A 17,529-nucleotide genomic window follows, 5' to 3' on the forward strand; every position below is an offset into this window, starting at 1 on the left:
ATAGGGGGACACAGGAACAGCCAATCATTACACTGACCACATAGGGAACACAGGAACAACCAATCATTACAATGAGCACATAGGGGGACACAGGAACAACCAATAATTACACTGATCACATAGGGGGACACAGCAACAGGCAATAATTACACTGACCACATAGGGGGACACAGGAACAGCCAATAATTACACTGACCACATAGGGGGACACAGGAACAAGAACAACCAATCATTACACTGATCACATAGGGGGACACAGGCAGGTGACATGGGATCAGACCTAAGAAATTGATTTGACCGTCAATCTGATGGAAAATTGCATCGTGTACTAGGCATTACAGATATTTTCTAACAAGCTAAATAAGAATGCTACAAACAGGCAAACAAAAGTGCCTCTGAATTAACAATATATGCGATGTCATTTCAGAAATACAAGCCTTGTACATCTTCGAAGTTGTGACCTTAAATCAACCCCCACCCCAGAAAAAAATGTCATGCCTGGGCCAATGCTCCCTTATATGGTGGGATTTTTTTGACTTGCTAGTAGGATGTTTTTTATGTGTGGTGGGAATATTTATAGCTGTCTGCAACTATTGTACAAGTGGTTTTGAAAAGTGCTGTCCTCCTGGCACAAAATATATGTCAGCCGTGTGCCTCCTGATGCTCGTTCTGGGGCAGTGAGCAGCCTGCTATGTACAATGATGTCACTGTTTAATCTGCTGGAAGCATGTGGATTTTAAGCAAAACATTAAAAGTTATGTTTTAAAGGGGCACTACATTAAAAAACTGTAAAATTTAAAATATGTGCAAACATATACAAATAAGAAGTACATTTTTTCCAGTGTAAAATGAGCCATAAATTTCTTTTCTCCTAAGTTGCTGTAACTTACAGTAGGTTGTAGAAATCTGACAGAAGTGACAGGTTTTGGACTAGTCCATGTCTTCATAGGGGATTCTTAGCAAGGCTTTAATTAATTCTTTATAAAGATATTCCCTAAAAATGATTTAAACGATGATGCTGGCCAGCTTCCCTGCTCCCTACACAGTTTTTGGTAGTTGGACACAGCAACTGCCATTCATTAAGTGCTTTTGAAAATAAATATATCCCTGAGAATCCTCTATAAAGAGATGGACTAGTCCAAAACCTGTCACTTCTGTCAGATTTCTACTACCTACTGTAAGTGACAGCAACATAGGAGAAAAATGTATGGCTCATTTTACTCTGGAAAAAAAGGAATTCTTATTTGTATATGTTTGCACATATTTTAAATTTTATAGTTTTTCACTGTAGTGCCCCTTTAAGGATTCACTGGGTTACATTGTGAACTTTACGTTTTTGCAAAATAAAAAAGTAGTCAGTAGAGTGGGAGTTCCCTCCACAGCACACAATAGATCACCTGACTCAGTCCACCTCCTCCCACTGCAGCACTACAGCTCTGCAGTTGCTACCTGGTCAGGGCAATATGAAACATTTAGCCCTTCCTAGATCTTCCCAGTGAGATGGTAAAGCCATGTTCTAATCATCACCCTGCCCTACTAGCAATAAATTGATCCTTGGTTAAGGTTTTTTTTTTTTAATAAACACACTGAGAAGGGTGTGAGACGACTAAATGCTTAATTATAAATTTGGCAGGGAAGAGCTAGACAGGAAATAAGGCTGAGACTCTGCTGAGCTGCAGTACTGGCCACAAAGAGTTCATTTTTCAGCAACAGCAGAGAAGAGATGGGCAGTGTCAGTGTTGTGTTCACAGTGAAAGACTGGCTGGTTTCCTCTCCCAGCTCCTTTTTGATTACCTCATCTGAGTGATGACAAGATTGTGAGGACTTTAGGCTATTGACAAGCCTAGGGGCCCCAGTGTGAGTTTTACATTGGGCTATTTTCAAGCAATTGATATGGAGCACCAAAACCTTCCAAAAACAGCTGCAGCGTTAGAGAGGTGAAAGCAGGGGGACAAAAACAGTTTGTTAATGATTACCATTATTTAAAGCAGGTACAGAGATGATCATTACCAGCATAGCCACAATGAAGAGCTAATACAGCAGTTTAAGGAGGACCCCTCTAGTCCAGGGACCTTGGTGTGGTCCCAACCACTGCATCTCCTATTGCTATTCCACTGGGATTGCACATGAATGGCGAAGAAAGTGGTCATATGTGAGGGCCAGAGGCAGGGAGCAAGCACAGTGGTGATAAAGAGAATCTGAAGGAGGGGGCTAAGCATTTTATTTTGCATGCAACAGAATGGAGCAAATAACTGGTGGAGGGTGTTTTTTTTTTTTTTTTTGCAGTTTTCCAGTGTGTTAGTCTGGAACTGCAAATCTCCCTGTTTCATGAGGGCTGCCATCTTGATTCTATTCAATGCAGCGAGGGGTTTCTTAGTAAGAGTTACAGCTCTCCTGCCTGAAGTTGTGTCAGATAATGCTGTGTATTCTGCCCACTGAACAGAGCTGCATCTGGGGAAACCAAACGTTTGTGTAGATACAAACTTTTGATTGGAGCATAACCATAGTGTCCTCTTGCTACTTCTCCAGTTCAGGCACACTTCACAATATCTGGTTAAAGTGAAACTTAAATTTCAGTAACTACTCTAAAGGGGCCCATACACTTACAAGATTTCCCGCCGATATACAGCAGATTCGATCATTGTGATCGAATCTGCTGTGAAATCGTTGCGCAAACGCTGACCGAATGATCGATTTCCGGACGAAATCGATAGTTCCCATCGATCTGTTAGCGCGGAAGATTTCGTTTGATTGCCGGCGGGTCGGGAGTGCGTCGATAGCGGCGTTCGAATGCCCGACGACCGACACTAGCGGCAATACATTACCTGTTCAGCCGGCGCGCTGTCCCTTCTCCGCGCTGGGCTCCGGCTGGCTTCACTTACTTCCTGTTCCACAGGAAGTTTAAACAGTAGAGCGCACTCTACTGTTTAAACTTCCCCGAAAGAAAGTAAAGTGAAGCTGGAGCCCAGAGTGGAGAAGAAGACAGCGGAGACCGGGGGACTCGTGCCGGCTGGATCAGGTAATGTATGCAGGGGGGGGGGGGGGGGGCGGCGGCAGTGGCAGCTCCACAGATTGTGAATTGGTTCCATAGTGAAGTCGATTAAAAATCTGTTTGCAGTGTAGGCAGCCAATAGATCCCTCTTTGATCAGATTCGATCACAGAGGGATCTATCTGCTGGTCGATCTGGTGGCAATCGACCAGAGTATGGCAGCCTTTAGTACATAAAAGAACATCTGAAAGCATTCTCTGTGCGTAAAAATGTTTACTTTCACAGCAGAGAGCAGTACAGGCTTGCATATCTCTAGCTAATCTGCAAATGTAATCATTGCTGGCCAGGAGACACTCTCTGCCTGTGTCTTGATTCTGCTCCCCCTTACCCACCTCTGCTGAAAAGACAAATCACCTTGGCAACAGCTGAGTCGCTTCAGCAGAAAAGGAGGGGGGAAGAGTAAAGACGCAGGCAGAGAGATTCTTACCGGCAATTATTACATTTGCCAATTAGCCATAGATAAGCAAGCCTGTACTGCTCTCTGCAGTGAAAGTAAACATTTTTACACACGGAATGTTTTCAAATGTTCTTTTATGTACCTAAGAGTAGTTACTAAAATGTTCGTTTTGGGAATCGAATCCCACTTTAAGAAAGCACCAGATATTAGGCACTTCCTACAGTACAGTCTTCCAGTGGGGTAGGCAACATTCTGATAAAAAAGTTTAGTCCAAGCCCCACCTTTAGTCTGAGCAGGAAGATAACACAAGCCAAGCAGGACTTATAGGATGCCTCCTTCCATTGGCTGCGTCAAGTCTCATGCTCATAAATTCAAGCAGCATTTCAGTGGCGGGAGCCTCACCTCACACAAAATAGTTGACGCTCCAACTAACATGGCTTCAGAGGGCATATTTAGCTCTATGCCTGGAATATTCAGAAACACACGACGACTGTCAACAACACACATCAACACAATACACATCAATGAATAGGTTGCTGCTATGAACAATAGCCGAATAATAAACTTATTAGTCATTATGTTTTTTCCCCCTTTACACGTGTTTAGTATTGAGCATTCTTTTGGGTTACATAAGGATTAGACTGCATACGCTTTTCTCCACAGCTATAATTTTGTATTTAAATAGGCCATTTGTTACGGATTATGTGAATCCATAATAAAATACACTTATCTGAACTGAATGACTTTTTTGAACGCCGAGCTGGAAAATAAACCTGATGGCGGAAAAGGAGTGGGAGGATTGAAATTGCTCCCTTCCCGGCTCTGTTTGGGATCACGCAGCTTAAACTCCTCCATCACAATTTCACAGCCAGGGGGAACTGGCGAAGGTAAACCTGTAACTGCAACATGTCATTGTCACTGCAGGCAGGGGTTTCACCGGAGACTGTGTCCACCGGCAGTACCGCACTTAATGCACGACGCAGTCTAAACGTTTTACAAGATTTTCTTTTTCATTTTGCTTTACCAGTAAATGTATCCAATCCCTTCTCCAGCTTCTGGCTGATTATTAGATAAATATTCCGCAGCTAGCAGCATATCAACACTGCAGTTGATACCTCCTCACTGTTTATGTTCTTCATAAATGCTGGCAGGTGATCGGATCAAACACACACGCATCGCCTGTGCTTGTAGCAGCAGGATCACCTCATGATGTCAGCCAGCAGCAGTTGGCCGCCAATGATCTGGACTGATGTGAAACAGCAGATCTACACTATAAATGGTTGCTAAAAGGGCCCGCTAAAGGAAATCTTACTGTCCGCGAGATAACCTCTGAGGAATTTTCTAAAAATAATAGGGGAAAAGAGGAGCCCAGGCAGGGGCAGAACTAGGGGGGGGGGGAGGGGGGGGGTAGCAGTCTCTACAATAGCAGGGGAACCCAGAGCTGTGGGGGCCCCAACAACTAAAATTTCCTTCCTTCGATACAGGGGACTATACTTCATATCAGGTGTTTTTGTGGCTACTCTTGTTATAGATGGGAGGATCGTGGTGGCCACACTAATTTTATTACCCTTGTGAGATGGGCCCCAAGGCAGTGAAGGGCCCCAAGGGGAAGCAAGTGAAGGGAAGTGAACACTGGGGGGCCCCATCAAACATTGGGGGACCCCATGAATTTTAGTTATGCCACTGCGCCACGTAAAATGAAATACATTAATAACAATGCTAGGAGGTGGATTACCTCAGAGATGACACGGAAATTAATCAATACGAAGAAGAATTTTATTTGGACAATAGCAAATGCATTTCATGGGGGCATAGCAACATTTTCCTCAGGCCAAATGTCGGTGCCAGCCGTATACAGCCGAGCAATGAGCACCTACAGAAAAGCATTGAGCGTTGCCAGAGGCGGTCAATGCTTGGCTATGCTATACGTCAGACGTATCACTCCCTATGGCATTACATCTCATTCACGTTTACCGTGAAAGAAGGTTTGTACATGCGTGGACATTTGTTCAGATGCGCATGTGCGGAGTCAGATTCATGCATGCAGGAAATCACGTGCAGACACAGTAGAATGGCCCCATACATGTTACAGATGACATCACTCTGGACATCACTGGATGCCGTGACTACTATGCATGACATCCCTAAAGAGAGGGAAGCCTCAGGATTGTCCAGAGGCTTCCCAGGCTGTAGCTGATCGGCCGGGCACAGCGGTGCTGCAGCCACATGAGTGCTTGAAGAGGAGCGCTGCCTCGATCAGATTACCCACAAGCCCTTGTCTGTAATCTCTGGAGAACCAGCGGATGCCATGAGAAGCCTCATTAAGATGCAGAGGCTTCCTTCTCCTTAGGTAAGTATGTGATTTTGTACCTGAGCTTGGCTCCAGTACACTTTCTGTATATAAAAAAAAAAGTCCCTTGGGGGGTACTTAGCTTGGGAGGGGGAAGCCTCTGGATCCTAACGAGAGTTCCCCCGTCCTCCTCTGTCTCTCTGTTACCCTGTCGGGACCCCCCAAATCGCGGCGAGGTAAAGGTTTACCAACCGCAATCTTGCACAGGTGCACTAGCCAGTCTTCCTTCAGGTAAGGCGGAAATAGCCGAAACCCAAACGATCTGCTCTAATGTGCAGGTGTGAGTCCTTTGCGTCTGCGCAGTAGAGCGGATACAATTGGGCTCGGCTATTTCTGCCTTACCTGAAGGAAGAGCTGCTACTGCACCAGCGCTGGATCCCGGCAAGGTAAATATATAAAGCCTTGTCAAGCTTGTCAGGTGGAAGATCAGGGGTGGTTTCGGGGGAGCCATTGCTGGATTCCTGCAGGCTTCAGCGGTCGGGGAGCCTTGTTAGGATCCAGAGGCTTCAACCCCACCCCGAGGTAAGTATCCCCCCCAGAGGTTTTTTTTATTATTATTACAGAGTCTCTTTAAGGCAACAGCAGACATTAAACCATGACTAGCCAACAAGTCTTTTATGTCATGTTCAGCTGGCCAGTGGCCCCTAAAACAAATCCTCACCACACTCAGTGAGTGAACAACCAGTGCGAGCTGAAATCTCAATAGATTGTTTTTCACGACTGTTAAGTAATTGTCACATATCCATGGAAACAAAAGTCAGTGCTGGATGAGCATTCTCTACTCATCAGCGCTGTATTGGCACATACTCTATGGAGCCTATTAGGTACATTTTTTAATGAATGATATTTTGAATCAGTTTATTTAGATCATATTGTATGAAGAAAGAGAAGCAGGTGGGTCCAATCGATCCTGAACAATTACCGTTGATCATTTCCCTAAGGAAATGGTCGATCTACATGGAGGTTTTTTTTCACAGACACGATCATAACTTCAAGCAAGCCCTCAAAACCCACCTCTTTATGATGGCCTACCCACCTCCTACCACACAGTAACTCTCTAAGGAATATTTAACAGCCCCACCTAGTGTTTCCACCCCTCCCTTTAGATTGTAAGCCTCTGGCAGGGTCCTCCACTCCCTAGTGTAATCTACAGGACCATGTGCTCCTGTCCTATGACAGCCTGTACTTGTATTACTGGGCCTACCTAGCCAGCCCATATTGCATGATCATGTATTTTGTACAATTTGTATGTATAACTTTGTTCTATGTGTATAACCCTATGTATGTCATCCTTGTATCATTGTATATATTTATTGTCCAGCGCTGCGTAATATGTTGGCGCTTTATAAATACAATAAATAATAATAATAATAATAACTGCTTTACAGGTGCGTAATAATAGCAATGGGGGTCCGCTCCTTCTCCCTTACCCTTTGCAGAGTAAGCGCAGCGAAGCTGTGTAAGAATACTTACCTGCACCCTTTGCGATGGGTCTCCTCTTCCTACCGACAGCCGCACACTCTATGCTGCCCCCTTTTGGCTCCAAGCATGTGGCTGCTGGGAGGAAGAGGAGACCAGACGCAAAGGGAGCAGGTAAATATTTGTATACAGCTTTGCTGCTGAATTCTGCTGAGTGGGGGAATGGGGGAGTGTGAGGATGGGGTGTGCTGCAGGGGGTGATTTTTACTTGCCACTCTGCGCACCAGAAGGATCATTGTGTTTGCTAGGGGGGCAGAGGGGTAATGTTATGCTGCTGCTAAACCCTGTTGGTTTCTTTAAAGGACCTCTGTCACGAAAATCTTAAAATGTAAAATATATGTAAACATATATTTTAAGTACCTTTCTTCCAGAGTAAAATGAGCCATAAATTACTTTTCTCCTATGTTGCTGTCACTTACAGCAGGTAGTAGAAATCTGACAGAACCAACAGGTTTTGGACTAGCCCATCTCCTAATGGGGGGTTCACAAGGATTTCTTCATTTTCAAAATGCAGTTAGTGAATGGCAGTTGCTCCATCCAACTGCCAAAAAGTGTATGGTTAGCAGGGAGGCTGACCAGCTTCTTTGTATAAATCTTTTTTAGAGAGTGTCTTTATAAAGAATAAAGGCCATGCTGAAAATCCCCTATGGAGAGATGGGCTAGTACAAAATCTGTTGGTTCTGTCAGATTTTTACTACCTACTGTAAGTGACAGCAACATAGGAGAGAAGTAATTTGTGGCTCATTTTACTTGAAGAAACGTACTTCTTATTTGAAGGTGTTTTAAATTGTAAGATTTTCGCAACAGTTTTTCTTTAAAGCGGTATCGTCACCATAAAAATCAAATTTTAACAGCAACTGGTCTAAGTGTATTAAGTGATAAAGATGCTAATCCTGCATTCAAAACTTTCAAAACTTTTTCTGCTGTTATGATTTGGAGTTATCAGATACTTAACCACTTCACCACTGAGGGGTTTTACCCCTTGAACACCAGAGCAATTTTCACCTTTCAGCGCTCCGTCCATTCATTCGTCTATAACTTTATTATTACTTATCGCAATGAAATGAACTATATCTTGTTTTTTCCGCCACCAATTAGGCTTTCTTTAGGTGGGACATTATGACAAGAATTATTTTATTCTAAATGTGTTTTAATGGGAAAATAGGAAAAAATGTGGGAAAAAAATATTATTTTTCAGTTTTCGGCCTTTATAGTTTTTAAATAATGCATGCTACTGTAATTAAAACCCATGAAATGTATTTGCCCATTATTCCCGGTTATAAAACCGTTTAAACTATGTCCCTATCACAATGTTTGGCCCCAATATTTTATTTGGAAATAAAGGTGCATTTTTTTCAGTTTTGCGTCCATCCCTAATTACAAGCCCGTAGTTTATAAAGTAACAGTGTTATACCCTCTTGACATAAATATTTAAAAAGTTCAGTCCCTAAGGTAACTATTTATGTTTTTTTTTTAATTGTATTTTTTTTTTTTTTTTAATTACAAAAAAAAAAAAAATTGGGAGTGTGGGAGGTAATGAGTTAATTTATTATGTAAAACAATTTATTTTTATGTGTAAAATGCATTCGGGTGTAGTTTACTATTTGGACACAAGATGGCCACAGTGAGTATGTTTACATGCGACCTGTAAGCGACCGGAAGGACGCTTACAGGAAGCAGTAGGAGGCTAGGAGACTCACAATGATTGCGCTGTTTCTGAAAGAAGCAGCAGATCATTGCGGGAGCTTAGATCAACGAACGGGAATGGATTTTCCCGTTCATTGATCTCCGGGCGAGCGGGCGGCGGCGTGCACGAGCGCACGAGCGGCGGTAGCGCGGACAGCGGCGGTAGCGCGGAAGGTACGGATTTCTCCGTCCCTGGTTTTTTAGGAGAGAAAAAAGGGACGGAGAAATTCGTACCGCCGGGGGTAAAGTGGTTAAGGAGCACTGGCCCTTTAGTAGTCGGTGCCAAAGAATTGCATGCTGGGGGTTCTTTTATCTATAATCTATTCCTCCTCTTCCCTTTATTTCTTTGCCAGCTGCTTATCTGAAACCTAATCCTCTACTCACTTGTGTTTACAAGCAAGGCAGGGGTGACTAAGCGATTGGAGGAGACAAGAAAAAAAGTAAACGGCAGAAATGATAACTGTGGGCAAAAGACATGATTCCCACCAGGAACAGAATTCTCGTCATTTACTATATAACATTCACTGAAATCAAAACGTGGACAGTATAATACATGTGTTATGTAAGTATTTATCTACTTATATATGTGTTTTTTTTCCCTGGCATAGTATGGCTGATCGTACTGCTTTAACAATGTGGAATGATTAAATACAATCTTCCAATCTAAATGATCTTATCCAAAATAAGATACTGGTAATTTGCTAAACATTGCACCGTTGATGGGCAACTAAACTGTCTCTGGCGAAGCCGGGCCAATTAAATGACCTGAAAATGGAACGTTATAATAACAACTGTTTCTCTTTGTCTCAATCTACATCTCAGTCTCTCAAAGGCAAACAACTGGATAGGTATTATTGTTATTACTATTTAGTATGTATATAGCGCTGACCTCTTACGCAGGGATTTACAGAGTACATGGCAGAAATATTCTGCTTACTTTACATAATTTTACGTTGGCATCACTGAAAATGATCAAAATTGCTTGAACAATTGCCACACATGTGGGCACCATCTGGGTGCAGAATGCATCTTCAGCAAGAAATGCTGCAACGAGCAGGTGAGAAAAGCTAGAAATATGATTCTCTGCCTAGATAATCAGTCCTGACAGTATTGTCTGCCTTTAAAGGCCCATACACTCAGGCTACAACTGTTGCTGGAAAGACATGGCGCGCGCATGTTGCGGCGACAGGTCCTCCATGTGTATGAGGCGCGCGCAAGGAACTGTTGCTAATCAGAGCTGTCGCCGGGCGATTGACTTGGCCAATCGCCGGCAACAGTTGTTGAAGGAACCGTCGCTAGTCTCAAGTCGGTGCGGTCATGTGTATGCTAGTCTCTACCAACTCTTGTGAGTCCGACAGTTCAGTGAACCTGCGACAGAAGTTGCTGAGCAACAGTTTCCGCTATGTCGCAGACAGGTTGTTGACGTGTATATACAATCGTCGCTTATATAATGGCCCATACTCACGGGCAACTTTTTTTGGCCTGTCGCCAGCACACGTGAGCGTGTGCGCGACAGGCCGGCGACAGCTCGTCGCCAGGTCCCTCCGCATACACACGGCGGAGGGACCTGGCAACTGATGCGGCGGAAGCTGTCGCTGTTGCTCCTCCCCCCGCCGGAAGCCCAATGTATTCCTTTCTTGTTGCTCTCGCTAGTCCGCGTACTCACACGGACTAGCAACAGTTGCGGCGGAGTTGCGGTGGCAACTGTCGCCAGGCGATTGAGCGGTTCAATCGCCTGGCGACATCAGCGACAAGCGACAGTTCGGGGTGCGATCCCATGCAACGCCGCATACTCATGGGCGACCTGTCGCCGCAACACGCGGCAATTGAGTATGGGCCATCAAACTGTCGTTGCTGGAGACTTTCAACTGTTGCTTGTCTCCATGCAACTGCAGACATCCGTGCCTCGTGTGTATGTAGCATTAGACACCCCAGACCTGCTCAGCTACTACAAGCATTCATGATTACAGACGATTGCTGATCCCACTGCCTTGAGTGTAGGAGGACTGTACTACCATAAATAATTATGCTTCAATGTCTAAGGATGGCCATAAAAATATTGAATCTTTAGCTGAATACACCGGGGCTGTGGAGTCAGAGTTGGAGTCGAGAAGTCAGGGCAATTTTGGGTACCCGGAGTCGGAGTCGTTGATTTCATAAACTGAGGCGTCGGAGTCGGGAGTCGTCTGATCTTTGTACAAAATCCACAGCCCTGTTAAGTATTAGACTAAGGAGTCGGAGTCGAGGAGTCTGAGCCATTTTGGGTACCCGGAGTCGGAGTCGTGGTTTCATAAACTGAGGAGTCGGAAGATTTTTGTATCGACCCCACAGCCCTGGAATACACACCTGAAAATGGAACCTCACAGTGATGTCTCCCAATGAATGAGGTTCTCCAATCCATCTTCCTGCACGCAGGAACACAGGACATCACGTGACGGTACACGATGGTTGCAAATGGGCAGTACTTTGCACAGGAGTCATCTGGGATATCCGATCTGTTGTGATGGTTGTTATCGCCTAACACGTCGCAAGATTTTGGAAACGATCGCTAGTCGATCAAAAAATTGCCGGTCATTGGAAAAATTACTGTAAAATTGCATAGTGGGTACGGGAATTTATAGCCAGGGCTGGTTATCTTCACAGTGTGTCCCCAGGGCAAAATTAACCAGGGCCCCCCCTGGCGATCCCCTTCCCCCAAGCAGCATTAGTGTCACCTTTGCATATTTACCTCCCAGGGCCCCCCAGCTGGCTGCTGGGCCCCAAATACATGCGGCGGGTCACGGAGGAGAGATGCCCATGTAAGCATGAAGACAGGAGCGCACAGACTAATAGAGGAACTCGCCCGCCAGGACAGGTGAGTCACAATTCTGCTGAAAACTCTGCAGGGGCCCCTGGGGCAAAGATGACCTGGAGGGCACAGCAGCTCTTGGGGGACTGTGGAAAGTTTGTCCCTATGGAAGGGCCAGCCCTGCTTACAGCCAGTTCAATCACCTTGATTAAATCTGATAGGAAACTATTCCCCCCATCATGTCCAGTCACCTTTTGATCTATTTCAGGAAGCTTATTGATCAAAAAAGGGTTTTGGAATGTAAGAAATTCTCAGTTCAGCGGGTGTGGGAGGGAACAGCCGGGTATCGAGGGCCACAAGGTATCATACTGCAGCGGTATAATCTAGCTTTTATCCATCCTTGACCAGATTTCTATTTGAGATCGAGTGGACAAGGTCGTAGTTGATCACTACTATCTGGTTGATTTTCGATTGGCCAGCTATGAATTGCCTGCCACATGAACCCGTTATCGACCTGTGTGTGATAAGTATTGTTTTACCTACCACACTTGATCTTATCCTCTGCAAAGTTAAGCAGCACTATCAGAGGTTGCAGAACTCGGACCCCATACCATGCAGATAAATGTACATGCACAGCTAAGACAATCATTCAAGTTTATTGGTGGATTGCTGTTGCCACTGCCCTGAGTGCAGATAGATTGGCGCAACTGACTACCCAACATAAAAAGCCAAAACCTTTTCAAAGAAAAAAAAAAGAACATTAAACATCAGTAGCCTGCATACAATCAATGCTCAAAGTCACACAGGTGACATCTTTATGTATATGACTGAAAGAAAATAGGACAACATGTTTTGAATGTTGATAATAGGAATCAATCAACACTACAGATGCCTGTGTGTCATGTCCCACCAATTCAGCAACTGTAAATCATGTACTCTGCTAAGGTCAATATTGCATTATTTCCCCCCCTATAGCAAAGCAAGAGAGACAGTAGTGAGAGTGGCTGGCAGCTCACTGCAGAGTCTCCCTAGCAGCAGTGAGGAGAGCAGGAACAAGTGTATATCATCATCAAACCCAACACAAGCAGGCTAAGGGAAAATCAATATCCCTACACACAGCCACTGGGATTAATATCATTTTCTCGCCATGTATTATTTATATTAAGAGATTGACGTGTGCACTGTGCAGCACATGGATTATAATATATATATATGTGCCATAATCACTGAACAGGTGATGCCAGCTGGAGCTATAAGACTCCCACAGAGAGCTTTTCTTCTACTTCATGCAGAAATCCCACAGTAATCAGAAACACTGCAGTTTCCTACTACCAGCCTGAGCCACCCACTAATTGCCTTACCTCGCTCTCCTAGTGCCCCGATCTCTTCTGCAGCTGACAGGTACTAGCTGTAGTACTCACATAAAAGCACTAGAGGGCATCCGACGCACATATGAACAACTCCTCCCTTCTATACACAGCAACCCCCCCTAACTGCATGACGGGAAATGTAGTCAGTGCGCCTTGAGCTTGTAGCTGTCGCTTGGGTGGTGAAAACTTCAGTTCCCAGAACTCGTATGGGCCAACGGAGTAGAAACATACTGGGGGCTGTAGTCTTTGCCATGACAACGACCTGCGCCCCCACATGTCCTTGCAGATATACAATGCAGTTCTTCTGTTTAACTCGTTCATGGAGCCCCTACTTTCTGACAGCAGCAATCAGAGGAGAGGAGTCCTGCTGAGCTTGTGTCTGCTATAAGATGAGATAGGATCTTATGTATGGCATTATTGAAGGAAAAGGAATATCCTAGTGAGGGTAGCTTATTTATTACATACATGGCCAGCATACCTCCCAACTTTTTGAGATCAAAAAGAGGGACACTTAATCCACGCCCCTGCCACACCCCTGATCATGCCCCCATCACAACCCTAGTCACGCATATCATAAAGCTTTCATAAGAAAAATATGTTGTTTTATAATTCAAATCACACTGGTCCTTTCTATTCTGGTTCATTTTCCTTCATATTAACATTTTAAAATTAGTAATATATCAATATAAAAGATTGGAATAAAGTTTAGAGCCAAACACATTTTTTAGTAGAGAAATATATATATTTAAATAGAAAGAGGGACAAAGTCCTGAAAGAGGGACAAATGAGGAGGAAAGAGGGACAGGGCTTTCAAAAAGGGACTGTCCCTCCGAAAGAGGGACAGTTGGGAGCTATGGGCCAGTGCAATGCAGTTCAGAATGAGGGTATTCTCTGTTATTACAGCTACAGAATTGATACTGTTTTATGGTATCATGCTTGTAATAATATAGTCCTCAGTGCATTTGTTTCTGTTTAAAGTGTACCAGAGATGAAAAAAAAGTTTTATACATACCTGGGGCTTCCTCCAGCCCCATGTGCACGGGTTCACTCCCACGCCGCCGTCCTCCACTGCCTGCAGCTCCTGTACTGGGTCCCGTAACTTCCTCCAGTCACTCACAGCCAGTCTGCTCAAGAGGAAGTGCGCTCTCTATATATCCCTCCAGTGGCCACCGGAGATATATGTGGAGAGTGAACTTCCTCTTGCGCAGACTGCTGTAACTGGAGGAAATTACGGGACCAAGTACCGGAGCTGCAGGCAGCAGAAGACGGCGGCGTGGGAGTGATAAAACTTTTTATTACGTCACTGATTTCCTTTAAAGGACAACTGAAGTCAGAGGTATATGGAGGCTGCCATATTTATTTCCTTTCAAGGGACTTCCTAGGCAAGCAATTGAATCTAGCTTTACTTACCTGGGACTTCTTCCAGCCCCTAGAAGTAATTTGTGTCTTCTGTGTGGGCGCGTTCTCGCATGGGGTGGGCTGTTCAACCCTGCTCCAGGAAGAGTTAAAGTGTATCCGAGGCAACATGTGACATGATGAGATAAACATGTGTATGTACAGTACAAAACATTATTAATCAGGCTGTTTTACTTGATTTATTTTGTTGCCTGAAAGTGTTCTTTTCTAGGCATGGAAGTGACAGCTTCTGTCTTGTCAGTACCTTGTCGGAAATATAGTACACATCACTGATAAGCAAATTACAGCCATAAAGCTGGGTCTACACGTGCCGATCTTACTTATCAATTGAGCCGCTGATGCCGCTCGATTGATAAGATCCGACAGGTCCGATCTCGTCGTGGCCGATTCCCCGCTCGACCCCCGCGAGCGGACAATAGCGGGGAATCGAGCGGAAGATAAGCGGCGCCGGCGGGGACGAGCGGGTATCGAATCTGACGCACGCGCGGAGGAGCGGGGACGCGGCAGGTACGCGCGGGGATGCGGAAGAGTCAATTCGGCGGCTAATCGAGCCGCCGGATCGCTCCATGTAGATGGGGCTTAACACAAGTTCTGAGGGCAGGGTGAGATACAATACATGAACTAATGACCTTTTAACTCTGGGACACTTAATAGGCTGTCACTGATTAGAGACAGTAAAGCATTCAACCTTCTTTGTGAATGTTTAAATATAAAACAAAACCCTGAGATACTTAAAAAGGTCATTTTTAGGAGTATAAATATAATTGTTTATCTTATCAGTTTATTTTCACCTTGGGTTCACTTTAACCTCCTGGGGACCGCCGATCACGGCTAGCAGGCTGCTTGTAAAAAAACCAAAGGGGAAAGAAATCCAATTTGTTTACATGCGTACAGCGCTGCGGTCCCCGGCAGCGCTGTACGTGATCGGCGATCCCTGGCCTGCCTATGAGAGGCGGGACAGGACGGATCACCGTCCTGTTCCAAATCAGATACCAGAGGGGAGGAGGGAAGGGGAGGGAGGAAGGGAGAGAAAGCCTCGTAGAGGCTGAAAGAAAAAAAAAAAAAACAAAGTGCTGCAGCGATCGGACCCCTCCGGCGGCATGTCCCCTTAGGGACAAAAAAAAGGTGAGTCCGATCGCGAGGCTCCCAAGCTGGGCTGTGCAGGAGGCTGAAAAGCCTGGTCTTAAGGGGGGGTTAGTACTGTAGGCGTCAAGTGGTTAAAGCAAAACTAAAGCTTTCCTACAAACCAGCTCTTCCAATAGGTACCCTTTCACTTACTATGAAAATGTATAAAACAATTGTTCTCAATGGCCATTTCATCACTTTAGTTTACTTTAGGGTTTAACCATCTATATTATATAGTGCAGACAAATATTTGTCAGCACTATATTCTGATGAAGGGGACAATCTGAGGGCCTAAACAACTGTCATCCTAAAGGTGGCCATACACTGGCCGATTTGCCATCAGATCGACCAACAGATAGATCCCTCTCTGACTCTGATCAAATCTGATCAGAGAGGGGGGGGGGAGGTGTGTGTGTGTGTGTGTGTGTGTGTGTGTGTGTGTCCATACTCTTCTTCTTCTCCATGGGGACTGACAGAGTTCAGACAGTCCAAGGAAATTTGGAGCTAGTGTGTGCCCCTAAATAGCGATCAGGCCCCCGCAGTCTGAACTCGGCTGCTCCCGTTGAAAACACTGTGGTGACACCGAGTTATAAACTTCACACGCTTTCCAGCACCAGAAGCTCTGTATAGAGCTGCCTAGCGTCGTCTGGCTATTGATCCACCACTTCCTGGAGCGAGTGACGTCACTTCCGCCCCGCGCTAGAGCTCAGTCCCCGGCTCGGCTAAGAGGGACAAGGCGAATCCGGGCTGTGTACGCTGTGCCAGCCCCATCGTAAACAGGTGAGACCTGTCCTATTGATGCATAGTATAGTGGTGCAGTGGACTTAGAGCGTCCCTCTTTTCTTTCTATCTCCACTACGGAGTTGAGACAGAGCCTTTGAAAAGTAGAATGCAGTACTGTCATTCTGATAGCATGCACTTAACCAGAGATTAAGGAATCTGCTGTTTTTTACTTACCCAGGGCTTCCTCCAGACCCATAAGTATGGATGTGTCTCTCGCTGTCCTCCCACAGTCCTTCAGCAGTCCTCCCGCAATCCTCCGTTCAGCCACAATCAAACCCCGGTACGCGGCTCAGTCAGACTCAGCCTGACTGAGTGAGGTCAGTCGGGGCCTTCTGCATTTGCTGAGCCGCTTACCGGGGGAAGATTGAGGCTGAACGGGAGATCGCAGGAGGACGGCGAGGGACACAGTCATGCTTATGGGGCTGGAGGAAGCCCCGGATAAGTAAAAAAAAATGGCAGATTTCTTCATCTCTGGGTCACTTTAAGCATATTTCATATTGTAGTGTAGAACTGTGAAAGTGCATTGCTCTGACTCACTGGTTGATCTTCCTGTACCACTCTAGTGTCATTCTAATCAATTCTGCCAGAAAACTCTGCTCCAAAATGTCTTACTGACAGTTCGATCGATGGTCGTAGGCATAGCACTACACCGAACATGGCAACGCTGTAGTTCAATCGTTTTTCAATAGATTTCCCACTGAAATCTACTGAAAATTGATGTGCAGTGTGTGGTAGGAACTGATCCCTCGCTAATCAGAGAGGGATCAATCGTGTTTGCCACTTTGATTTAGTCTATTGGAGTGTCACTAGCTTAAAGGTGCCCATACACTTATAGATGTGGCCAAAAGATCGATCCCTCTCAGATCAAATTTTACCAGCGAGGGATCAAATTCTTCCACACACTAGACGAAGATTTCTAATAGATTTCAGCATGAAATCTATTAAAAATCAATCAAACCCCAGTGTTGCATTGCTCGATGAGGTGAAGCACTATGGGCTGTCATTCTGCTGACGCTCTTGATCCAACACCAATTGATATCTTCCATCTGGCTCCATTGACAAATTCTTGGCCGAAATGAATCAAA

The sequence above is a fragment of the Hyperolius riggenbachi genome, chromosome 2, assembly GCF_040937935.1.
Source record: "Hyperolius riggenbachi isolate aHypRig1 chromosome 2, aHypRig1.pri, whole genome shotgun sequence".
In the NCBI taxonomy this organism is placed as follows: domain Eukaryota; kingdom Metazoa; phylum Chordata; class Amphibia; order Anura; family Hyperoliidae; genus Hyperolius; species Hyperolius riggenbachi.